We start from the raw sequence: 25,894 nt of genomic DNA, 5'->3' as shown, positions 1-25,894 counted from the left end.
ACACTTTAGTAGTTAACACTCTTGTGGGTTGGGCACTTTTTTTTTTTTTTTTTTTTTTTTTGCGGTACGCGGGCCTCTCAATGTTGTGGCCTCTCCCGTTGCGGAGCACAGGCTCCGGACGCACAGGCTCAGCAGCCATGGCTCACGGGCCCAGCCGCTCTGCGGCATATGGGATCTTCCCGGACCGGGGCACGAACCCATATCCCCTGCATCGGCAGGCAGACTCTCAACCACTGTGCCACCTGGGAAGCCCAGGTTGGGCACTTTTATCCTCTTTTAATAAATGAGAAAACCAAGGTTCAGTAAAGGTGTGAATTCCATGTGGTCATACACCCAGGGAGTACAAGGGCTTAGACTTACTTGGACACGTATTCTAACTCCATAGCTCACACCTTTTCTATCATACAAGTTGGCTTTGATCAGTGTCCCAGAATCCTCTGGCCAGTGCTCCAGAGCTCAGTGGTTCTTCTCAGAACCATGCTAAGGAGACAGTAATGACAAACAAGGTTAGGGCCCCAGTTTCTGTTATGCATCCACAGCCTTGTGGACCTATGTGGGGGAAACTGTCATTCACTTTGTCCATCTGTCCATCCATCCATCCATCCATCCATCCATGTGTCTATCCATCCTTCCAGGGGACCTTAGGATGATAGAAAAAGAACAGAATTTAGAGTCAGAAGAAGTGTGTTTCAGTCCCTAAGGCAGAATTTCTTTCACCTGCATCAGAAACATCTGTTAAATGTGTGGATGCCAAGCCCTACTGAATTAGATTTTCTGGGGCTATAGCCCACTAATCTGTATATTTAACAAGCTCTCTGGGTAACACTGATGCACATGTAAGTTTGAGAATTGCTGCTCTACAGCATTAACTTCCAGTATGTTCTAAGCTGCTCAAAGAATAAAAAATCAAACATTACTCTGGTTTAGGTTGGGGGACTACCCTATGGGCTCTGTTCTGGAGGTCGGATTATCTCTGACTCCCTGTGAAGTGGGGCTCTCTGCTATGCCCTCCTCTTTCATCCCTGTTGCCCCCAGTCATATCTTTTCCCCTCAGCAAAGGAACAATCCTACCTGATTTATGACACTCAGAATTGCTCCTGCTCTAGGGTACCCTTCTCTCCTTCCTTACACTGCAAGTTGACACATTCTGGAATGCTAGAGCAGAAAGGAGCCTTGGAGATGCAAACTGGGCTCTTCTGACAGCAGAGTCTATGCTCTTGTTGCCACACAAAGCTTCCTTGCATACAGCTGGAGCTTAATAAGTGCTTGAATAATGAGTCAATTACTGAATATTTCTCCTAAGCTATTCTTGGCCCAAAAGATTTGCCTAGGACAAGCTCCTCATGGTCGTTGGGAAACCAGACCTCTGTAATGAGCGTTATAATAATTCTTATTGGTTATAACAGTAACTATTGCTACCAGCACCATTTATGGAGCACCTATGTGCCAGGTGCTATATTAGAAGCCTTACGTACATTATCTCAAAAAAAGTCTGGGAAAGTCTGTGTTATTATTTTCATTGTACAAATGAAGAAACTGAGGCTCAGAAATTGAGCTGGCTTGTTCAAGGTCACAGCTAGGAACTGGCAGAATCAGGATTTACAGCCATACCTGTTAGTCTCAGAAGCTCATATTCTTGGCAATATTCCCTCTTTATGGCTTAATAAATGTTAATCTGGCAGATCTCCCAGGAATTGTATGAACAGCTTGGCTTCCCCTCACATTGAGGCTGCCTAGTCTTAGTAAGTCCACATGGGACCGTGGGAAACAGTGACAAGGACCAGATCCAAGGAGGAGCAGCTATGGGTGCAGCTGCTATCATTTCAATGCGACTGTGCTCTAGCCTCACGTCAAAAGGGAAATAGGGTGGTGTCCTCTTGGCCCACAGAGCATTGGAGTTACTTGAAAAAATGCATACAGTGGAAAGAAATGGAATGTTACATTTATCTGGCACCTAATACATTACAAAACCCTTCTACGTACATGCTCCAATAATCCTCATAAGAGATTGGAGAAGGGCATTATAATTGTTTTTAGTTGTTTAGTGGAGGATGCTGAAGCTCAGATATAAGTAAATTTTCCAAGGTGATGCAGCTAGTAAGTGGCTGAGCTGGGATGCAAACCCAGTTCTCCAGACCTCAACCCCACCACTATATCCATCAGAGCAGTGTTTCTCAAATTTTTAGAGTATGAATGAATCACCTGTGCTTCAGATTCTGATTCAGTAGTTTTGGGGTGGGGCCTAGGATTTTGCATTTCTAATGATCTTTCAGAAGATGTCCATGTTGCTGGAAATGGGGTCTACATGGCCTCAGGGCACACCTCCCCTTCACAGCCCCATGCCTCAGATGAATCAGATGTGGGATTACGTGGTCTTCCTGGCAGCTGAGGAGGGGCCCAGATGCACTAGGACTCCAGTTTCTGAGTGGTGGGAGAGCATTTGCACCATCATGTTCTCCACCACCCTATTAGCAAAAATATGTATGTGAAATTACAAACTCTAAAGTGCTGTGTATGTGTTCGTTGATTATCATTTTTAGTGAGCAGCTTCAATATTAGTGTGGTCAATGGCTGTAGGATCCTGCTCCTGGCAGGTGAGTCATCCTCAGTGAGGGTGGGGCCCACATGGACCTTTGATTTTGGGAATCTGTTGTTACTCTTTAAGACCCATATGACTTGTTCTTTCCTTCTGCGAAAGAACAAACTGAGACTGTTAATTAAATTTATTGCTTATCCAGTGACAAAGTAAGCTCATGGAACACAGGGCTATTTTATCCTTGAGCACAGGTAATGTTCAAAGACTTAACATCTGGCAGGCATGGGAACTGGCCAATTAGAAGTGTACCAGAGGTAAACAACAGTACAGCTGTACTGGAGTCACCGGGTGAATAGCTGCCCTGCCTTTGGGGTCTGAGTTTCACGAGGCCCTATGAAAATGTTTGAGACTTAACAATAACAACAATGACAACACACCCAAATATTAAAGTTAATAATGTTTTAATTAAATGTCTATAAATCATAACATATGTCAATAACTAATTGCACATCAACTCAAATAGTCAGGTATAAATTTTGAGTAGGCTATGGGAGCATTTGAATATGTTTGGTAAGCAGTGGGATGGGGTGTCTGGAGGTGAGAGTACCTAGGGTTTACAGAGACCCTAAAATCCCTATGGAGGAGGGAAGGATGATTGGAACTAATGATCACTCACAGGTCAAATCTCTCTTTTCAAATCCTGTTTAGCTTCTTATGTTTTTCTCCTGCATACTTCCCCTGTGGTCATCAACAGGGTAAACAAATTCTCTATTTTCCAAAGAGGGGTGAGGGTAGGATGTCAGTGGGGTAACCAAATGCGCACTGACTAGCAAGATGTCTGTTTCCTTCCCCAGAGCAATTGTTTACTCATTCATGGAACATGTATTTACTGAGCCAGGCTCTGTGCTAGACCCTTCAGATATTACTGAGCAGTGGTGTGGCTAGGCAAGTCACTCAACCCATCTGAGTCTCAGTTTCTCCATCTGTAAGATGAGGGATTGGACTAGATGGCATTTCTTGGTCTTAGTAGCTGACATTGCCCAGAACTAGAATATGTCCAAAGGCTGTGGTGGAAACCACTGCATGGTCTTCATGTATACCGGGGGACATGGAAGCATCATTCTTTATATGGCCAGCTGGGCCCAGGTCTTTAGGAGATGTGGCCCCTAGAACCTAGGCTTCAGGATTTTCATCTGAGGCTGGTGGACTGGCAGGAAGTGCAAAACTTTGGCCCTGACGCATTTCTCATGCTGAAAGGTCCCTGGCCACATCTGGAGGCTCAGTGCTCTGTGTCTGCCAAGAGGCTGTGACATCTTCCTAGTGCCTGATCAGGGGCCTTCTCCCTTAGGAAGGTCCCTACCTGTTCCCAAGCCTCCTTTCAGCCCTGGGCGAGGCTGATGAGGAAGGGAAAGGGTAGAGGTATGGCCTAGGGAGCCCTGCCTAGCACAGCCACCTTGACGACATCAGGAAACGGGGCAGTAGGGAATATGGTGGGGCAGAAGCTAAAGCAAATATCTGTAATTTGGGAATCCAGAATCTCCTAAGGCTGTGAAGCAGGTGAAATTAATTTTAATAATGTATTTTATTTAACTTAATATATCAAAATATCATTTCAATTTGCAATCATATAAAATTATTAATGCGATAATTTACTTTCTTTTTTTCATTCTAAGTCTTTGAATATCAGTATGCATTTTATACTCTGGTGTATCTCAATTCCAACTAGCCACACTTCAAGGGCTCAGTAGCCACATGGGGCTTGTGGCTACCATCTTGGATGGTGCAGCTCTAGAGCATTCATGGGTAAGCTTTAGGGAAGTTGTGAATCCCTTGAAAATGGTTACAAATGTTTGTTTCTGTGTACATTGTATATTTTTATGAGGGGGTGTGTAGCTTTATCAGATTTTCAGAAGCATTAGTGACCACCAAAGGATGAAGATCCACCAATCCAATAGAAAAATGTAAAATTTCTCAGAGTTCAATCTTGTGATATCCAAAACTTGGCATTGCAGTGCTGGGTGGGATACCCTGCCTACCCTGCCCAGGGACTTCCAACACCTCTGGCTGCCTCTGATTTTGGATAGTTTATCCCAGTGTACATGGATCAGAAAATGTGGTTGCCAGATATATGGGAGGGGCAACCCAGGACTTGCTGAAAGTCGAGGAAGACCATAATTGGAGAGGGGGACATTTCTTGCTGTTTGCAGACCAATATTGTTCTGAGGATCTATGTTTTAGAATGAACTTCCAAATCACCAAGGAAATGGAAATACTGTTAGATTCTCCATATCATGAGACAGATGTAAAGAAAATAAAGTAGCTGGTTGAGAACTGTATGCAGGTGTGTTTTAAATGTCACCCTTCACTCTCTCTCAGACCCCGTCCTTTCAAACAAAGATATCAGCTTCGAATCACATGAGATGATTCAAAAATAAAGTGACTTCTGTGTGGCTGTGACTTTTTCCTTAGCCCTTAAGTCTGATTTATTCCTGGAGCAAGTCCAATCAGAGGGTTCACTCTCTACACCAGGGATTCTTAGCCTGGTGACTATGGATGGGCTTTACAGCATGCCAGCAGCTATGTACACACCTGTGAGATTTTTTCTAGGGAGAGCATTCTAAGATTTAATCAAATTGTCAAAGAGGTCCATGACCCTTCATAAGGTTCAGACTCTCCAAACTGTGAAGATTAGAGCTGAGAATCTGGGTCTCCCTCTGGTCCTGGAGTGTCTCATGAAATTGGAACCCTCAGCCTATGGAGAGGCAGGCAGAATAGCCATCTGCCCATCATGGGTATGCTCAGAGAAACCATAAGGGCTTCTGTGTCCTCAGAACCAGGCTGGACTCAAGTGAATAGCCTGCAGAGTCATCTCCAAACCCTGAGCTCAGTCTCCTGGGCCACTGGCCTTGTGTGACAGCTAACTTGTGATGTAGTTCTAATCTAGGGCTCTGTGTCTCTAGTGAGTAGTGAGGGGAACCTAAAGCAAAGAAAACATAGTCTAACTTTTTAAAGGATCCCTCATAAAGTGAGGGGCGGAAAAAAGAAGATTTTTAGGTTTAAAGTATTTCTTTCCCAATGGGCATTTCAGAATTTGTGATATGTTTAGTACATTTGAAGCTATCAGAAAAAACATCCAGAAAGAGGGGTCTGGTTTTTTTTTTTTTTTTTTTTTTTTTTTTTTTTCTTTTTGCAGTATGCGGGCCTCTCACTGTTGTGGCCTCTCCCGTTGCAGAGCACAGGCTCCGGACGCGCAGGCCCAGCGGCCATGGCTCACGGGCCCAGCCGCTCCGCGGCATATGGGATCCTCCCAGACCGGGGCACGAACCCGTATCCCCTGCATCGGCAGGCGGACTCCCAACCACCGCGCCACCAGGGAGGCCCGAGGGGTCTGGTTTTGTGTTTCTAGAAACTGATCTGAAAAATGTGAAGGGATGCTGTATGGGACAGGATGCTCAATGTTAGAATTGAGACCAAGAAGGTAGAGTCCAGTTCATTGAGAAGGAACTTTCTGGTTGTCAGAGCAGACCAATAGTGGAGTGGGCTTCCTGGGCTGGGGGAGAGGACATGGCTGAATGGCCACTTGGGGGAATGTGAGAAAAAGCAGTCAAGTTTCTGAAGGAGGAATGAACTAAATGACATTTAAGCTCTCTTCCAACCCTGAGAGTCTATGACTTCTAAACATCCAAGAGAAGAAGAATATGCTTCTTAAACTGAATGCAGTATATTTGAAACTTTATGTGCCAAACAGTATAGCATTAAAATATAGTAAAAAATTGACAGACACAGTATCAGTAGGAAACTTTACCACGTTTCCTTCTATAAAAGTAAATAAGAAAAAAGCCATAATTGAGAAAATTTCTATAAATTGCTAAAGACAGAAATAAGACAGAATATATTTTCTGTCCACAATGTAGTAAACCCAGAAATAAATAAGCAGTAGTGAATACATTTTTGTGTGTCCAGTCTGGTCACAGCTACTCTTCTCCCATTTCCCAAAACTATGTCTCCCAGCTTTGGGCTTCCAACAACCATTTATTGCAATTTAACCCTACCTCACAGGCTTTGATTGATTGACTGATTTTTGGACACCTGAGCCAGATGGGCCAGAATTCTTGAGAATTTGTAATTGAGGCACAGAGAGGGGAATATCATCTCTCAGGTGGCTGGACCTGTAATAAACAAATTTGAGAATTTGAGTGATCATGAGCTGCCATGTGAATTTAAGACAGAAGAAATAGGTTGGCAAAAAAGAGAATGAAATAGATGCACAGGAGGAAGTAGAGATTAGACATGGAGAGAGGCTCCTGATGACTTCCCACTCACTGCTTTGTGTCTGTTAAAACGTTTCACTTGCACTCTTGCCCTTGGAGTACACCAAGCCTTATATCCTTAGAAAAAATTCTCTTTTACTAAGTCAGCTGGAGGTTTCTCCTTGCAATCAGAGACTTCTAACTCATAAGAACAAACAAAAAGAAAAAAACCTTAAATCACTTGAAAACCTTAAAACTCTTCTCTAAACTACTGTTAGGTTAACAATAAAGTCAAAACTGAAGTTTTAGAACATTTAGAAAATTATTACAATGAAAAATGTACAAACTGAGGTGAGGAATATAGCTAAAGCTGAAATAAGAAGAAAATTCATAGCCTTAAAAACTTAAGAGTATGCAGCTATAGAGCCAGATGGCTTGTTGAAAATCCCTTTTCTACCACTTGGTAGCTGCAGAATCTTGTGCAAATTAATCATTTTGTGCCTCAATTTCCATACTTGAAAATGGATGTAATAATACTGCTTATCTCATAGGGCCTTGTGAGAATTAAATTAATTAATGCAAGTAATATACTTAAAACAGTGCCTAGCATATAATATTATTAATGCTAGCCATTGATTAAAATAATAATAATATGTAATAAAGCATGAATACTGAAGCCATCTTTAAGCACAATTGGGCAGCTCCAAGGGCATTTTAGGGTACTCGGGTCACCCTGTAGAGTAAAAGCAGTCTCTTCACATACAGAGATGTTCCCAGTTTGGGCCAAGGGCAGGAAAAAAACTGGGCTGCCCCTGAGCATCTCAATGAGAGTGTAAGAAGGGAAAACGTGAGGCCACCTTGGTGTGGTGACTCCCTCCTCACTTGACTGAGGGGTTCATGAGGTAGGAGAGGGATTTCTGTGGCTCCCAGTGGTTCGTGATGTCACAGATCACAGAAAGGGACCGCTGGGCCTGAAGCTACCCCCCTACCCACACTTAGCGCTGATATTCCAAATTCCACGAGCAGAGGCAGATCATTCTTCTCTGCTGACTCCTGGGTTAACCAGGCCCCTCACCTAAAGGTGCCAGTTACCTTCTTATCTTTGCAGATGGAAGATGGAGTGACCATCAGTGAGATGCATTTCTAAGGGCAGCCATATGGTCTGGTGGGGCGTGGGGCCCTAGTGAGGGGTGGGGTCCCAGGCAGTGGGCATCTCATCATGGAGAGAATCTGTTATCTAGTAAAAATAGGGTGTAGCAAAGAGCACCTTAATCCTGCCTGGGCTGCTTGAAGTTCTGGCCGCGTTCCTGTGTTTTAGCTCATTGACCTGGCATTGGAGGAGATGTGGCCCTGCCCTGTGGAGGCTCCTCCCTGCTCAGGAGCCAGATGTGCTGTGCTCTGCAGAGTGTTGGAATCTAGGTATACTCAGGAAAGCACTGCTGTGCTCCTGTGTCTCACGGCAGCCACCTGGTTGCCTGCCACCCTATGCTTGGTGCTATATTTTGGTTCTAAAGACTACTAATCAATAATATAGTAATAACAGACAAATTCATTACCTATTGATCATCTACTGAGTGCCAGATGCTGGGGATACAGCAAGGCAAAGTCCCTGCGTTCACGGAATTCACATTTCTGTGTGGGAGGCAGACAAAAACAAGAGAACAAGCACGGAGGATGTTTCAGAGAGTCATCAATCAGTGCTCTGAAAAACGGAGAGAGGGGTAGGAGGCATAGGAAGTGATAGGAAAGAAGGGACGAGTCTAGGTAAGATGGGACTTTAGAGCAGAGACCTGAGTGATCTGAGGAGCTATGCAAAGGGCTGGGAAGAGTATTCCGTCTGAGGGGACCGTCAATCAGGTCCCCGGGGCAGGAACTGACTTTGCACAATAGTAAGAAAAGCGAGCCTGAAAAGTGAGGCGGAGAGGCCGGAGGTGGGGTCTGACCCTAACGGACAGATCCAACAGAACTCAGCTTTCAGTAAGGTGGGGAATGGGATGTAACTGCTTCATTCAGTTATGTGGTCCTTAAGCCCATGGATCCGTTTAACCAAATGGCATGCCGGTATGGGAACTGGACTGAGAATCGTGAGACTGAGAGTTAGTCTGCCTCAGCTCAGCTACTTGTTTGCTGTGTGACCTTAAGCAACTCCCTTAACCTCTCTGGGCCTTAATTCCTCATCTATAATATTAGAGCAGTAGGGCTTTCAGTTCCAAGTCCTTGGAGTTTACAACGAGGCACTATTTTTCAGATGCAGGAAACTAAGCTGCTATTTGAGAAAGAAGTAGAGGGACATGAGGAAGAGGCCGAGTCCCTGCCAGACGCTAAATTCCTTGCCTCTAGAGACACCCAGCAGAATGGGAGCATGTGAGAGGAGCTGCCAGTGCACCAAAGGAGAGCTTGCACAGGAAAGAGATGAGGGCACATTCTGTTCCCGATCACGGTGCCACACAGCAGTGCCAGTAAGTCATTCGGAAAGTGAATGGGTTCTGAAATTCCAGTCATCCTGAGAGCGGTCAGGAATAAATGAAGGAAACAGTAGAAGAGCCAACCAGGAGAAACAAACGTGCTCATGGAGGACTGTCTCGGAACTACATGTCCTTGAGGGCTTGGGATATTTTTGCCAAACAATGAAAAAGTGGAGAGAAGCAAATATGAAGATGGGCAAAACTCCTGAGAGTGAGAGGGAAGCTACAGGCAGGGTCCAGCCAGTGGGCCAAGCCAACAGACATGGCGGGTCAGCAAGGCCTACCTTGGGAAGCCGGTCTGGCAAGTCCGGGTCAGGGTCCCCTGTGGAAAGAATCCTAATGGTCCTCTTTTCTCTCTTCTCATGAGACTGAAAATCCATTTTTCTGCTAGTGATGGGGGGCACAGAAACTTTCCACTGAGGGGTACAGCATAGGTAAGAGCCATTCTTTGGAGTCAAAAACACCTGAGTCTGAATCCTAGCTCATCTAGATGTGTGACCTTAGGCAAATGACTTTAACTCCTCTATTAAAAAAAAAAAAAGGATGTTACCTGCATCTACATCACGGGGTTGGTGCAGGGATTATGTTAAGGTTGAATAGAGAGTCTCCACATGGGTCTGAACCAACTCCTGAATAAAACAAAAGAGTCCTTATAGGGAGGCCCCAAATCACCTTTATTACTGATAAAGGCCAGGTAACATGTAGCTTGTATTTACAAAAGCCAGAGGATTTCCTAACACTGAGCCCCAGAACTGACAGCTTTATCTGGCCACCAGCATCCATGGACCTGTTCAGCCCCAGTTAAACTCAAAGGATGAAAGAGCAAAGGAGCGACCTCCCAAAATGACGGAGGTTGGTGGGAAGAGGGTCTTTGGCGCATGCCCAGTTTCTCCTTCCAACTCACCAATCAGATGAGACGTGCCCTAAAGGAGTGAGGGGATGGAGAGAGCCTCAGTGTTTCTGTGGGTGGAGCTCCCTCCATCCAGACGGAACCTCAGAAATAGGGCAAAATATAAACGGAACAAATTAGGAAATCTGTATGATGTGCTCAGCACAGGAACTGGAATCTGATAAGTACTCAAGAAACAACAGCTTTAAACAGTATCTTTGGCCTGGCTTGGTTTACTGGTTATTTCATGCAAATATTTATTGAGCATGCACTATGTGAAGAGCATTGTGCAGCTGCTAGGGAAGTGCAGGCAGTGCTGGAGCCCAAGCTCTTCACCACCCACTGTTCTCCTGCTGTAACTACTGTTTCCGATTCCTGGCTGATAGTTATTAATTGGATGCCGCTTACCAGGAACTCGTGTCGGCTCCGTACATGCATGATCTCATTTAATCCTCACATCTCGGCTCTGAAGTGGTTATTGTTATAACCACTTTGCAGTTGTGGAATCTGAGACAGACAGCCCAAGTGCCTTACTCATGGACACACAGAGGCAAGACTAAAGCCCCCAGGGGTTAAGTAGCAAAATATGTCAATGCAGGATGCCAGCTTTGGCCCTGAGCAACCACCCTCCGTGGCCTGTCACAGAGGCAACAAGGGCTGAGAGGTCCCCGGGGGTGGTGTTGCAGTGATGAGGCCTTGCCATCTGCATGAGAGAAATGCAGGTGACGTGGAAAATATGTATTTCTTCAGGACATTTTCCAAACCTTTTGGATGTGACTTCACTTCCCCATAAGGGACATCAACTCGGAAGAAATAGAATGGTCCCGGGGAGGGAATGAAAGCAAGGTAGGCGTAAATTCAAGGGACGAAGGACCAGCTGCAAAACCAGCCCTTCTTTACTGCAGCTTGTGCTACCCGCTTGGAACTCACCGAGAACTGGTGGCTTTGGGATTGCGTTGTCGCTTGGTGTCCCTTTGGCCTGAGCTTTGTCTCCTTTCCTGAGGGCAGGGTCGCCCACCTTCCTCCCGTGTGTCCCCTCGGCCAGCCTCTAGCACTGCCGTGTTCCGGAGGGGCCTCTTGGCCAGCGCAGGCTGTCGTGAATGCAGGGGCAGTGGATGCCTCCCCAGACACAGCCCTTGCAGGTGCCCGGGCCCTGCACGGGGTCTTGCTGTTGTCCCACTAGAGCCCGCTCTTCTCTGGCTGGGGGGGTTCTCAGTCCCAAAGCAGAAATCAGTCCCGAAGCAGTGCTCACATTGTCTGGGAAAGAATTATTTTCAGTGTGGGGGGTTTAATGGGCCACCCTCCCCACTCGATTTTTAATAATGTTGCTAATGAGCCAGAGAGAGGAACTAACATAATTCACAGGACACAGTTATTAGCGTGAACAGGACCCACGCGAGAAGACACGCACCCTCTCAAGATGGGAGCTTTAGGCTGAAAAGTCATGTAAACCAACAAGGGCACAGAGGAAAGGGACTAATATTTAACTCTTTGGTGTGTGTCTTAGATAGTGTTTCCCCAAGGAGCAACCAGAGACAAGGATTTGAGAGCAAATGGATTAGTTGGGAGGTGGTCTCAGGAAGCCTGGGGGTGGAGTAAGACAGAGGAGGAAAGGATGCGGTCACCACTGCAGGGAACCGGGGGTTAGTCCTACTGGAGAACTCTGGAAACACTGCAGAGCTCCAGCCTCCGACTTCTCCCTCTGAGGGGTGAGGTAGCCGGGTCATTTAAACACCAGCTTGTGCCGGTCACTGGTTGAGGGCATGATGTGCCTCAAGCTTGCCTTGTCTGGGAAGGGTAGAGGGTGCTTTCACGGTTCTCCTAAAAAAAGATGCAGATGCTGGCAGGTGGAGGTGAAGCCAGCCAGCTCAGAAATGGGATGTAGCCCAAGGGTGTGGTTGGAGCTCTGACAGTGTCTGCTGCACTGTGGGAGCTGGTGCCTTCCAGATGTCATGGTCATTTAATCCTCCTTGTAACGTGATAATGCAGGTGGTATTGTTTACACTGTAGAGGTGGCGGAGCTGAGGGGCAGAAAGTTCCAGTGTTTCTCAACCAGAGTCTTGTCTTTACAACGTAGGGTGTTTAGCATTTTGGGCTTGCCCAGTAAATACCAGAGGGGTTCCCCATCCCCAGTCATCCAAGTGGAAGAAAAACACTGACTTCCGCATCCTCTCCCCCATCACACACATACACACACACAAAGTGCCTGGTGGGGAGGATTTCCTGTAAGGCAGGTCTTCCTTTGAAGCCACTTCACATTCTACCCCAGGGTCATATATATTGATTAGACCGGGATTGAGCTGATCTGAGGCAACGTAATTTTCAGAGCACACTTTACTAGACTTCTGTAAAATGGGCATCCTTAAACTGAACTCACAGGAGTGTCGGAGGATTGAACAATGAACACGCACACAGTGCCTGGTATAAAGTAAGTGCTCAGGAAATGGTAGCTATTATTATCCACTGGGGAACTCTATTCTTTCTCGGCAATCCTATTACCTAATTCTTATTTTATTTTTCTCTTATTTTATTCGTACCTATTCCTTATTTCTTCCCCACTCTCTCTCTTTCCGTGTTCCTGTCCAAGCTCCCATCCCCTATCCTGCACCCTTCCATCTTTCATGAGATCTTCAGGGCAGAGGGAAGAACTGATGCTTGAGTCTCTGTCCTCAGGTGAGGTCGGTCGGGCCAGAGTCACCTGTAAACCGCAGTGAAGCAGGCAGAGAAAGGGCGCCCGGGATCTGGACTCTGAGGGTTAGGGAGGCTATGTGAGTGTGTTCAGGGAAGCAGGAAGGTCCATGTATGTATCTCACACACCCGGCCAGCTACCTGCACACTCACTAACAGCAACGTGTAACTAACGTGCGATCTTCCCGAGAATCTACACAGATTTCTTTTTTTTTCTTTTTTACCATGGAGACAGGTCTTTTATGTTTTTAGTCATCTTTGGCAATTTCTGTGGTATGCAAGTCACGCCTCTTCCAGAAGCTGCTCTATTGGGCAGACTGTCGAGATGGGGAACTCAGTCTGGCTAACTTCTGCCTGGGTCAGGCCTGGGTCAAGGTTAGAAGCTGGTTATGAGCTGACTGTAGAGAGAGGAGCCTCAGCTTGTTTTCGCCCTGGTGGCAAGTCTGGGGTCATTTGGGCTCTGCACTGCTTTTATCAGCCTCAGTGCCGATGGAGGGAGGAACCAGACCAGTATGAGCGTGATTGCTCTCTGTGTAAATGGTGGGGGCTCAGAGTGAGAGAATTTGACCTTCAAAGTGACACGGATCAAGCTCTATAAGCAGGATTCGGCCTCAGCCGTTCACCCAAGAGAGGAGCCTTTATCTGTGTTATGCATCCCTTTGTGTGAGAGTAATTACTAATCACAGCGGTATTGATAGATTCAACACAGCCCTGCTGTGTGCCGGGGGCTGTGAACACACCGTTCCGTTCCTCATCACAACCCTCAGTTGGTATTAATGTTCCCATTTTACAGATAAAGAAGTGAACTCTCGGGGGCTTCCCTGGTGGCGCAGTGGTTGAGAGTCTGCCTGCTAATGCAGGGGACACGGGTTCGAGCCCTGGTCTGGGAGGATCCCACGTGCCACGGAGCAACTAGGCCCGTAAGCCACAACTACTGAGCCTGCGCCTCTGGAGCCTGTGCTCTGCAACAAGAGGCCGTGATAGTTAGAGGCCCGTGCACCGCGATGAAGAGTAGCCCCCACTTGCCACAACTAGAGAAAGCCCTTGCACAGAAACGAAGACCCAATGCAGCAAAAATCAATCAATCAATCAATAAACTCCTACCCCCAACATTAAAAAAAAAAAAAAAAAAAGAAGCGAACTCAGGGAGATCAAGGATTTGACTGATAAAGCTACAGAGCTAGTGAGAAACACATTTGGGACAAGAATCATCTTTTAGACTCCTAAATCCAGCTGAGGGTTTCTCAACATCTGCACTGTTGACATTTGGGGGCAGGTAACTCTTCGTTGTGGGGCTGTCCCATGCATTGCAGGATGTTTAGCAGCATCCTGGACCTCTATCCACTGGATACCAGTCACACTTTCCCCACTCCCACCAATTTCAAAAACCAAAAATGTCTCCTTCTAGACATTACCCCTGTTGAGAACCACTAATCTAGTCCTTTACAGGGAGAAACCTCCATGTTACACTTCTAAAAAGAACAGTTAGAGGGTGGCCTTCAGCCCCTAAATCTGGGCAACAACTGAGCCCAACTTTCTGGTTTTCCTTTCAGACTCTCCCTCAAACAGATCCTCTGTTCACCAGTCCTGTGGTAATTACTTCATTCATTCATTTATTCACTCACTTATTCAGTGACTACTGAATGCCTATTCCACACCAGGGGATGGAAATAAATGCAAAAGCCTGATCTCATGGAGGTTTATATTCCAGGGAACAGAAAGCACCGAATAGATGTTATAACCCATGTATCTGCACAGACTCTTTGCATTCTCACAGCAGCCACTATTTTCATTTTATAGGTGCTCTGTCTGAGACACCGAGAAGTTCAATAGCCTGCTGGGATCGCAGCTAGGAAGTAGTGGACTTGAGAGTTAAAACTAGGATGTTGGCTCCAGACCTGTTCACCTGACCCCTGCATTCTCCTGCCTTTCCAAGTCTGTATCTTCATTGTGCATCTCTTTCCAACTGCTTTGGGTATTGCCACATAGCATCCTGGTGTCTTTTCAGACTCATAAGTAAATCTAGAGTTGTCATCTTCTCCCTTAAATCAGCTGTCAGCTTTTATCTCTCCCGGTGGCACTGCCATTATCCCTGTGCACCAAGCTCAGCATCATGGCGCCATCATGGAATCATGACCTTCTCAATTCCTGTAACATCTCCATTCTCAAGTCCTGTTGGCCTTTCAAACAAATCTCGGATCTTCATCCCAGTGATCCAGAAAGGCAAGCCCATTTTTATCCTCTTTTTTTTTTCTGTTTTTTTACGTCTTTATTGGAGTACAATTGCCCCACAATGGTGTGCCAGCCTCTGCCCTACATCAAAGCGAATCAGCTACACATACACACATGTCCCCATATCTCCTCCCCACCGCGTCTCCCTCCCCCGCCATCCCACCCCTCCAGGCAGTCACAAAGCACCGAGCCGATCTCCCCGCGCCACGCGGCCGCCCCCCACCAGCTATCCACCCTACGCTTGGTAGTGCATATATGTCCATGCCACCCTCCCGCCCCGTCACAGCCCACCCCCCCTCCCCATTATCCTCTTTTTATAGATAAGGACACTAAGGATCCAAGAAGTCAAGTGCCGTGCTCAAGGCCACACAACTAACAGAGGTTAAAACTTACCCTTATCTTCTGATCACAGACTTTGCGCTATGAACAAGTTGTTTCAGGTAGAAAGTTATGTCTCTGAATCTGCCTCAAGAGCTCCTAGAAGGTAAGGACCACAGCTTAAGCCATGTCTGGATCTCTTACACAGAGTCTAGCATTCGTGTTGACTCAAAGAACTGGAGCTATGAAGTCCAAATTGCAAGCATGTAACCCAGACTTAAGTGTCCTAAAAATGAATGCTCTAAAATTCCACCAGATGGCAGTGTTTTCCCCGTGAAAGGGGACATCTCAAAGCCAAAGTGGTGTGTTAACTCAGGGGTTAGGTTGAAGTGGCCAAAGAATTTGAATTTGAAGTGATTTCCAACCACACACACACACACGAAATGTTTAGAATCTTTCTGAGCATTCAAAAGCTGATGAAATCTTGAGGACTATTAATAAGCAGTGGTAGAGCATAAACATGATTTGTGCTCTAGTCTGACTTTTGGCATTCCCTAGCTATATGACCCCAAGGAAGTCTCTTAATGTCTCTTAGCTTTTATTTTTCTTGTCTGCAAAATGGGTGTAAGAACATCTGCTTGGTCTCCCTTACAGACAGGGCTATCACGAGGCTGCAATTGGACACGTGTGAAACTATGGATGGCTTTACGGATATAGGCTATTATAATTATGGATGTCATGAAATTAATTTAACTGTTAGTTCAGTAGTTAATTTTGTAGAAACACTTTACCTAAAATCTTGCTACTCCATAGACCAGCAGAACTGGCATCACCTGAGAGTTGGTTAGAACTATGTAACTCATCCTGGACAACTGAATTTTAATACTGTATTTTAACAAGATCCTGAGGTGACTCGCGTACACAGTAAAGTTTGATACTGGCTAGAAAATTCCTAGTTTTAGAGAATTAAGAAAATAGCAAGAAAAACAAGCTCTGGAGTTTGTTCAGGAGTTAATACTGAGTTAGTTCAGTTCAGTGTCCCCCGAAATACGAGAAGTGTTCGCTATGATGCGCCTGAGGCATGTTAAGCAAATTGTTCCCAAAGCTCAAAAAATGTATCTGTGTCCAAGTTATGCCTTAGGGTGAGTGACTTGAAGTTGAAATTAAACATTCCCGTGTTGAGATCAGTCAGGGCAGGCCAGGCTATGCTGCAGTGACAAACAACCTGACGATTCAGCGGCTTTAAAACCCGAGAGGTACGTTGGCGTTACACGTAGGCAGGGGGCTCTGCTCAGCCACGCAGGGGCCCAGCTGATGGAGCTGCCCCCGTTCCAAACACTGCAGGAAAAGAGCTCCACAGGGTTTTGCACTGGCAGTGAAATGTTCAGCCTGGAAGTGACTCATGGGGGTGGGGTGGGGGGCAGGAAGTGCAATCCTGTCCTGTGTTTGGAAGGTAAAGAGCTAGAAGTATTCAGTGAACAGTGCTAATAACGACCACAAAGGTTATCCCTGAGCTGTTCAGAGCAGCAGCTCCCAGAACAGGTTGTGCAGGAGGATTGACTGGGGACCGATTGTTAAATGTACAGATTCCAGAGCCTCTACCACAGGGATCTAACCTGAACCAGGAATCTAGTTTTTTTTTTTTTTGGTTTTTTTTTGCGTTACGCGGGCCTCTCACTGTTACGGCCTCTCCCGTTGCGGAGCACAGGCTCCGGACGCGCAGGCTCAGCGGCCATGGCTCACGGGCCCAGCCACTCTGCAGCATGTGGGATCTTCCCGGACCGGGGCACGAACCCGTGTCTCCTGCATCGGCAGGCGGACCCCCAACCACTGCGCCACCAGGGAAGCCCAGGAATCTGTTTTAACGAGAGCCCTGGGTGGTTCTGAGGCACTCTCTCAAAACCCAGCGTTTGGAAACCACCGACTTGGAGCCCTCCTATCCCTCAACCCCATCTTGAACATAAAGGGCACTGTATTCATGTCCCAGGACCACTATAACAAATTACGCCACACTTGGTGGCTTCAAACAACAGAAATTTATTCTCTCGCAGTTCTGGAAGTCAGAAGTCTGAAATTGAGGTTGGTTCTTTCTGGAGGCTCTGAGTGAGACTCTGCTCCCGGCCTCTCTCCCAGCTTCTGGTGGCTGCTGGCCATGCTTGGTGTTCCTTGGCTCAGAGCCATGTAACCCAATCTCTGGCTCCATCTTCACACGGCCATCTCCTCTGTGTGTCTGTGTCTTCTCCTGTCTGTTATAAGGACACTTGTCATTGGATTTAGGGCACAGCCCAGGTCATCCAAGATGCTCTCAGCTTAGAATCTCGAATCCATCTGAAAAGACCCTTTTTCCAAGTACGGTCACACTGGGGGAACGTATCTTTGGGGGGTCCACTGTTCAACCCACTGCAGGCCCACGTTCACACTGAACTCCGTCTTCTGCCCGCCCTCTCTGGACAGCCAAGAGCGGGCTTTGAGAGCCACACACCACAAGGGGTCAGGCAAACCTTATTTTCCCGCTGCTGTTTCCTGCAGCATCCTCTAAATTTTGGGAAACATTTCACACTCCACTGTGAGGATCAACCAGGGCAAGCTTCCGGGCTGGGAATCTGCTCGCAGCAGCCAGTTCCCCCGTCATGGTCCCGTGCAAGACAGAGGGATTGCACGCCATGAGTGCCTGTGACGGGCAGCTCTCGGATGGCACAGCTCCCTCTGCCAACCCCCTGGAGAAGGTCACCTAACGTTTCAGTAGCCTCGGACCATTCCAGGCCCTGGATGTTGACTCCTCAGCCTGAGGGCTATGCTCTTGAAAACTCAAGGTTGGAGAATTCCGGGAGGATGGTCGTGAGAGATTATGAGGGAAATAGGTGTGGGCCTCCAGGTCATCAGATGAACGCTCATTTTTATACTCTCTAAAAGGTAAGAGTAATGACAGAACATTAACGGGAACACCTCAATGTCATTTGACACATCTTGAATTAGCAATAATGGCCCCTCAACAATTATTTTCTATTTAAGAAATTCTTTTGCTCTCCAGAAGCATTCGAGCACATTCAGGGAGGTATTAGACATTCATCTTGCTGGGTTTTCGAGATCATGCCTGGGAAGGGGCACATTCCTTTCTGCGTGTGGCTTTCCATCCAGGAGCAATGATTTTGGAATGCGGCAACACCGAGCCCCCCCCCCCCCCACCACACACACACCCTGTCACTCTCCTTAAGTCACCCCCACACACACCCTGTCACTCTCCTTAAGTCACAATCTGGAGAGAGACTTGTGGTTTCTCACTTGGATGATTGCCGAAGGGGCACGTGGAAATGCGTCAGGGGCACTAGAATTTGCCTCAAGTGGACTCACAGCCAAAGGACAGGATTACTAGGCACTTGGAAGGTTTGACCCTGGTCTTCCTGTCAAACTGGCCCCAGGGCCTCAAGCTGTCAGCCCTGTGGTCACCTCCTCAGAGCTCTGCCTGGCAGTCAACCGCTGCCGTCCTCCGTTTTATTGCACTTACTGTGATTTCAATCTGTGGTCAAGGATGATTTTATTGTTTAATTGGTTTTGTACTTGGCATCTTCCATCCTAGAACGTAAGCTCCCTGAAGGCAGGGGCCTTGCTTGTCTCTCCCTCTGTGGTTGCCTTGGAGCCTGGCACATGCCAGGCACTGAGTCTTTGGTAAATGCTTTTTGGAAGAATGAACGTCCACTTGGTTTGTGCCTGGAGCTGACCTTCAAGGGGACCTGCTTTCAGGACCTGTGGACTGGTCATGTGCAGAAATATTTCTCTCTGCTTGTTGTTAACCATTTCTTTGTGACCTGGAGAATTTTCAGAGCCTTCGGTATGCAGAAGTGAATTGTAATCTCCAAGAAGGGAATTTAGTGTGAAATATTCTCCAAAATACTGACCTTCTGTCTTGACTGCCTGGAGCTATTTTTCCAGAAAGGGCCTCAGGCAGGCCCGAGTACCATCCCCCTGTCTGCTTGTGCTGGGTGGCCACCATCTGCTTGCTGGGGTGCCATTGTCACTGCTCTGCCGAAGAGAAGGGGAATGAATTCTGGGCAGAATCTTGAGGTTTGTGCTCCTAACTCAGTGCGGTCGTCTCCAGGCTGTCTCCCTGTGAGGAAGTCACTTCTGTTCTTTGGGCCTTGGTTTCCTCACTTCATTTATTCATTCAGCAAATGTTTATTGAGAGCCTGTTAGGTGCTTGCACACTGCTCGGCATTGGGGATAAAATAGTGAGCACTGAACATGTCCTGCCCTCCTGGAGCTGACACTATAGTCAAGAAGAAAGATGCTACTGGAACCCATGGACTGGTATAAAAATGCAACTGTGACAGGCGCCATGGAGGGGACGGCTTGATGGTCCTACGCTGAGGGGATCCTCACCCCGTGAAGGGTGGAGAGCCGTGTCAGAGGAGAGCTGAAGGATGAGCGAGGAGGGCTGAAGGAGAAAGGGAGGACCGTTCTGAGCACGGGAATCTTCTTGGGCTCAGGCCCTGTGCTGGGAGCCACTGGGGCAAATGGGTGGAGCTGAAGGGAGGCCAGCGGGGCTGGAGCAGGGAGAGGGAGGAGGGAGGGGAGCAAAGAGGCCACGCAGGGGGGACCGTGTCAGGGGGATTGGACTTCAACCCAAGAGCTGTGGGAAGCCATGCATGTGTCTGAAGCCTGTGCATGCAGGTGGTAACAGCACAGAGCAGGCACATGATCAGCTTTGCATTTTGAGAAGACACCACTCTGGGGGATGCCTGGAAATGGACCAGAGTGGGCAGCGGTGGGCCCAACGGGAGCCTAGTGTAGTTGTTCAGACGGGAGATGGTGGTCATGGAGAAGCAGTCCATGAATATTTTCTGAGCACCTACTCTGTGCCAGGTACTTTTCAGTGAACAAAACAGGCAAAGATCCCTATCCTCACAGAGCTGACATTTTCGTGAGGGAGAGACAGACAGTAAACATAATAACACGTAAGCTAGTATGCTGGGGAGCATTATGTGCAATGGGAAAACAAAACCAAATCGAACAGAGTAGGTGAGATTGGGGCTGGGGGTAGTTGACAGCAGAGATTCTTGGGAGATAAAAATGGTGGCGTTGGGCTTCCCTGGTGGCACAGTGGTTAAGAATCCACCTGCCAGTGCAGGGGACATGGGTTTGAGCCCTGGTCTGGGAAGATCCCACATGCTGCAGAGCAACTAAGCCCGTGTGCCACAACTACTGACCCCATGTGCCACAACTACTGAGCCTGCGCTCTAGAGCCCGTGCCCCGAAACAAGAGAAGCCACCGCAATGAGAAGCCCGTGCACCACAACGAAGAGTAGCCCCCGCTCTCCACAACTAGAGAAAGCCTGCGCACAGCAACGAAGACTCAACGCAGCGGAAGGAAAAAAAAAATGGTGGCGTTCTATGATGAAGGGTCAGGTTGGGGGGATTAACGGAGAGAGAGCTGTCAAGATCAACTCCTAGGTTTCTGGTTCATGCAACTGAAGAATGGCTTAAAAAGAGTGTTTAGGCCAAACACTACTCAAGTCTTTCTGATTCTGTAGCCCTGTAGCTCTAAGACGGGGTCCCTGTCACCTGTAATCTGGTCTCTGCATCCCCAGAAGTCATCCTGGACTTGCCACATAAGGATGTGCCACGTTGCTCTCTGTGCATGGCAGGTCCACGCTGTGGGCACCTGCGGCATCTCCATCAAACCCTCTCCCTGGGGCTGCTGGCATCTGCCCAGTGTCTGCTCATGGACGAGGCCTCAACAAAAGTGCAGTGCTGTCCATTGCTGCCCTGGACGCCTGCTGCCAGCATCCTCCGTGTGTCCCAGCCCTTGCCACTTTCTCCACTCACTGTGTCCTCTGTCTCCTGAAACAACTGCCGTAACCTTCCAGGGAATGGGATGGTTGCGGGATGGATTTTTTTTTTCTTTTTAATTGAAGTCTAGTTGATTGACAATGTTGTGTTAATTTCTGCTGTATAGCAAAGTGACTCAGTTATACACATATATATATTCTTTTTTATATTCTTTTCCATTATGGTTTATCCCAGGAGATTGACTACAGTTCCCTGTGCTATACAGTAGGACCTTGTTGTTTATCCATTCTATATATAATAGTTTGCATCTACTAACCCCAAACTCCCAGTCCATCCCTCCCCCCTCCCCTTTGGCAACCACAAGTCTGTTCTCTATGTCTGTGAGTCTATTTCTGTTTCATAGATAGGTTCATTTGTGGCATAGTTTAGATTCCACATATAAGTGATATAATATGGTATTCGTCTTTCTCTTTCTGACTTACTTCACATAGTATGATAATATCTAGTTGCATCCTTTGGGATGGATTTCTTGAGTTGGCCTGGGAGCTGGGGCCCTGAACTTTAGGAGTTTCAGGGTCTGCCTCTTCCCAGGGTACTGGGTCACTTGACAGGGCTTCCTTGGTTGGTGATTTCCTGTGGGATTCCAGTGACACCCCTGAGAGTCAAGTCTGAACAGTCCCCGCTGTTCCCTCCCTAATCGAAGGCCGAGGCTTCCTGTCCCCTTGGGCACTTGCTTGTTGTGGACAAAGGAAGATGATGGAATAACAACCATAATTAACAGGTATTGAATGCCTCCAATGTGCTGAAGAGCTTTCCGTGGATTATTTCATTTAAGCCTCAGAGCAACTCTATGAAGTAAATGTTATTAGTGTCATCTTTCTCATTTTAGAGATGATGTAACGAAGCTTGGAGAGCTTGCACAAGTTGCCCAAGGTCGCAGAGCTAGAAAGTTATGGAGCTGGATTCTCACCCAGGCCAGCCCTTGCTCTGAACCACTCTGTTCTCGAAGCTGATGGATGGGCAAGAAGGTCACCCGGTGGGGTGTCTGGGGTAGGGACTCCAGTCCTGACTTTGCATTGTGTCATGTGGCAATTTGGAGCAAGTCCATCTGTTCATTCATTGACTCATCGAATACTGATCAAGTGACTTCTCTGCCGCGGCCGGGGGCACAGTGAAATAGTGCCTTCCATGAAGAGTTCATGTGTGGCTACTGAGACGGACATGCATGCACATCATCTGTGTGGTAGAGGGACAGGTGCTTCATGGAGCAGGACAGAGAAGGGGGTGACTCTTCTTGTCTGGTGTAGGGGTTGGGGGTCTGGAAAATGTGGCCTTCATGCAGAGCCTTGAGAGAGAACGCATTTGTCAAGGCTCCCCAGGCAGACAGAAATGTGAGAGCAGAGGCACGGCGATGTCTGGAGTGTCTCAGGAACTTGAGGTTCGCCCCATAGTTAGAGCAGAATTTCATAAGGCGTGGACCTTGACCTACAATTAGAACCTATATGAGAACCCCTGGGCTGTGTGCAGTGGATGTTTGTTAGAATGCAGATTCCAGGCTCGATCCCAGATCCACTGAACCAGAATGTTTAGCTAGTGGGGTCCAGAAATCTGCATAACCATTGTATAACCATTAAAAAATATAAGAGCAGGTGATGGGTGGGCCTGGCCCACCTTGGTCTGACTGCAGTCTGCTGGCTCCTGTTTTAGAGAGTGACCAGCAGCCCTTGGGAGCAGGACCGGGAAGGGTAAAAGCGGAGAGAGTGAAGCTGAGGCCAAGTCCAGGGGAGCGATGAGAAGGTCTGGGTGAGGGCCGTGGGGCTCCCAGAGGGGCCGGGAATGTTAGGAGGTGCTTCAGTGGAAGAAAGGATGGGACTGGACAAGAAGGGTAGAGCAGAGCGAGGAGCCGAGGATAACGGAAATGTTTGGCTAGTGCCCTTGGGTGGATGGGATGCCATCAGCTTACAATATGTAATCACAGGGCTTCCCTGGTGGCGCAGTGGTTGAGAGTCTGCCTGCTGATGCAGGGGACACGGGTTCGAGCCCTGGTCTGGGAGGATCCTGCATGCTGTGGAGCGGCTAGGCCCGTGAGCCACAGCTGCTGAGCCTGCGCGTCTGGAACCTGTGCTCCACAACGAGAGGGGCCATGACAGTGAGAGGCCTGCCCACCACGATGAAGAGTGGCCCCCGCTCGCCACAGCTAGAGAAAGCCCTTGCACAGAAACAAAGACCCAACACAGCCAAAAAAAAAAAAGTAAATAAATAAATTAGAAGAAGGCTCAACATTTAAAAATTAAAATTAAATTTAAAAAAATGTAATCACATATGTAAAGGTGTTTGGGTGCTGAGCAGAGGTCCAGACGATTGAGGACTGAAAGGGGGATCTTTGCCTTTGGCCATGTGAAGGTAATTGATGACCTCTGTGGGATTCGTTTTAGGCAAGTAGTGGGAGTCACATGTTATTGGGTTCAAGGGGACTAGGAAGACAGGAAATGGAACAGGTCAACCCACTGTGTCCCCTGAGTTCTGACCAGCATGTCCAGTGAGTGCTGGTCTCAGGGACAGAGCTCGGGGAACATGCAGTCTCTCCTCAACCCAGAGTCCCAACTCCATGGGCTACTGCCCCGTGCTGGGACAACTCCTGGGGCTCCTGGGTGGGGCATTTGTTCTTCTCACCATGTAGGTCCTCAGCACCTTCAAGATCTGGTGATTGTTCATGCATGTTTGTGGAAGTGGGGGGGGGTGTCTCTTTTCCCAGGAAGTGTGTCCTTCCAGGACCTTGGAGAAGGTAAACCTTCATACCCCACCTTTACAGGTAGATGCCCTCGCAGATAGAGTATAGCTTCCTTTCTGCAGAGCTTTGTCCTCTGGCAGGTACCAGTGATGTGGTGGAAAATGTACTGGTTGGGAGGATGGAGACCGGAGTTAGAATTCTGGCTTTGCGACTGACAGCTTCATGGTTCTGTGAAGCCGTTTAACTTCTCTGAGATGGAATTTCTTTCTCAGCAACGTCAGGGGTTGGGCAGCATGATCTCACAGGTACATTCGAGGTTTGAAATCCTATTTCTCTAGGATGCCTGGGCAGATGCCTTGTGTGGACACAAGCATCTGACATCTCCGGTATCTTGTTTGGAGGCCTCCCCAGGTTCTGTCCTGAGTACTGGCCCAGGTGTGTACTGGAGGGGGGTGCTTGGGGCTCTCCATGGCAGGCATGCCCACCTCTGCCCTCCACCGAAGCTTTGCTCAGTACTCCTGAGTTCCTTTCCCTGTAGTCTACCTTAGGGGCTCCCTAAACCCATCCTACCCCATTTCATGTTAAATTTTTCTTTGATTGCTGGGGAAATGATGAAATTAAGGACAACTTGATGGTTTCTTTTAAAGCTAACTTTTTTTAACATAAAGAAGTGTTCTTAAAAAAAATTGTTCTTTCTTCAGAGGCTCTTTCCTCTCAACCTTCTTTTAATTGTTAACATGTCCATTCTTTTATGAAATAAGGGTGACGGTAGACGGTAGTTTTGCCTACTGACCTTACCGAGGAAAATAGATGTTTGCAACACCTGTATGGGTGCCCTCTCTGATTTGGGGGATATCTTATTGATCCATGAAATCCCAAAGTCTCTAAGCCTGAGTTTCATCACCAAACAGGGATAATAACAATATGTACTTGGACAGAATTGTTATATAGATTAATTGAGATACTGCAGGCAGGCACTAAGTCTAGGATATACTAATCACTCTTATTAGACACTAGCTCCACCCCCGACCTCCACCACCCCATTTCCCTCAGTCAGTTGGTGAACCTGCTCTTGAGAGCTCAGAGAGGACAGGCAGCCAGAATTTCACAAACATCCTCTCCCCAGGGTGGGCGGAATCCCTCACTCTCTCTCCCACTTCCTGTCTGGAATCCCTCTCAGTTAGTTGTTAAAAAGAACAGGGAAATAAATACTACCATTCCTGCGTCCTTTCATCCTTTCATTCCTTTGTTTGTTAATTTCACACCCCTTTCTGTGTGTCTGACAAGAGCTATTAAAGAATTGAGTATACAGACAGGATGAGATACAAAGTTCCCATTTCTCTTGGAAGACAGACACATTGAGCTAACAGAAACTCTATGGTGTGGTCAATGCTCTAATAAAGGTAGATGCAAAAGAGTAAGATGAGATAGGTTACAGAACCCTGGATATTAACTGCAAATGGGCACTACCTTTAATCCTGAGCTTCCCAGCCACCATGGTAAAAAGGAAAACATGTTGTTCCTATCATCCAATATGGTATCTCCCAAACTTCTTTCATTCTTGAACTGCCATCACTTTTTTCTTGTAGATCTACCCAAATTGTTACTTACTTGACATTTAAAAAATCAATACAATTGTTTTATTTAATTAAATTAAAAAGAAAATTTGATATTTTCATAAATGGAAAACCACCATCACTGATCACAAAGAGGGTAAACACATACATAAATGCATAATCATTAAAATAAAGAATTGTCTGGGAATATCATTTAAAGTGATCTACAAGTCTTCTGTCTACCACTTAATATGCCAGCTACACTGGGGTAATATAATGACGTATTTCAGGCCAGTTGAAGACAAACGTCTTCCCTGGCATAAAATTCAATAAAATATTTATTGCAAAAGACACAGAAATTCCGTTCAAATGGATGTTTCTTATGAACCCTACAAAAGCTTAGGGTATAACATTAAATCTCAACACACTGAATACTTTTCTG

Source organism: Mesoplodon bidens (genome assembly GCF_964165515.1).
Source record: "Mesoplodon bidens genome assembly, chromosome: 3".
In the NCBI taxonomy this organism is placed as follows: Eukaryota; Metazoa; Chordata; class Mammalia; order Artiodactyla; family Ziphiidae; genus Mesoplodon; species Mesoplodon bidens.
Note: the sequence above shows the minus strand (reverse complement) of the source record.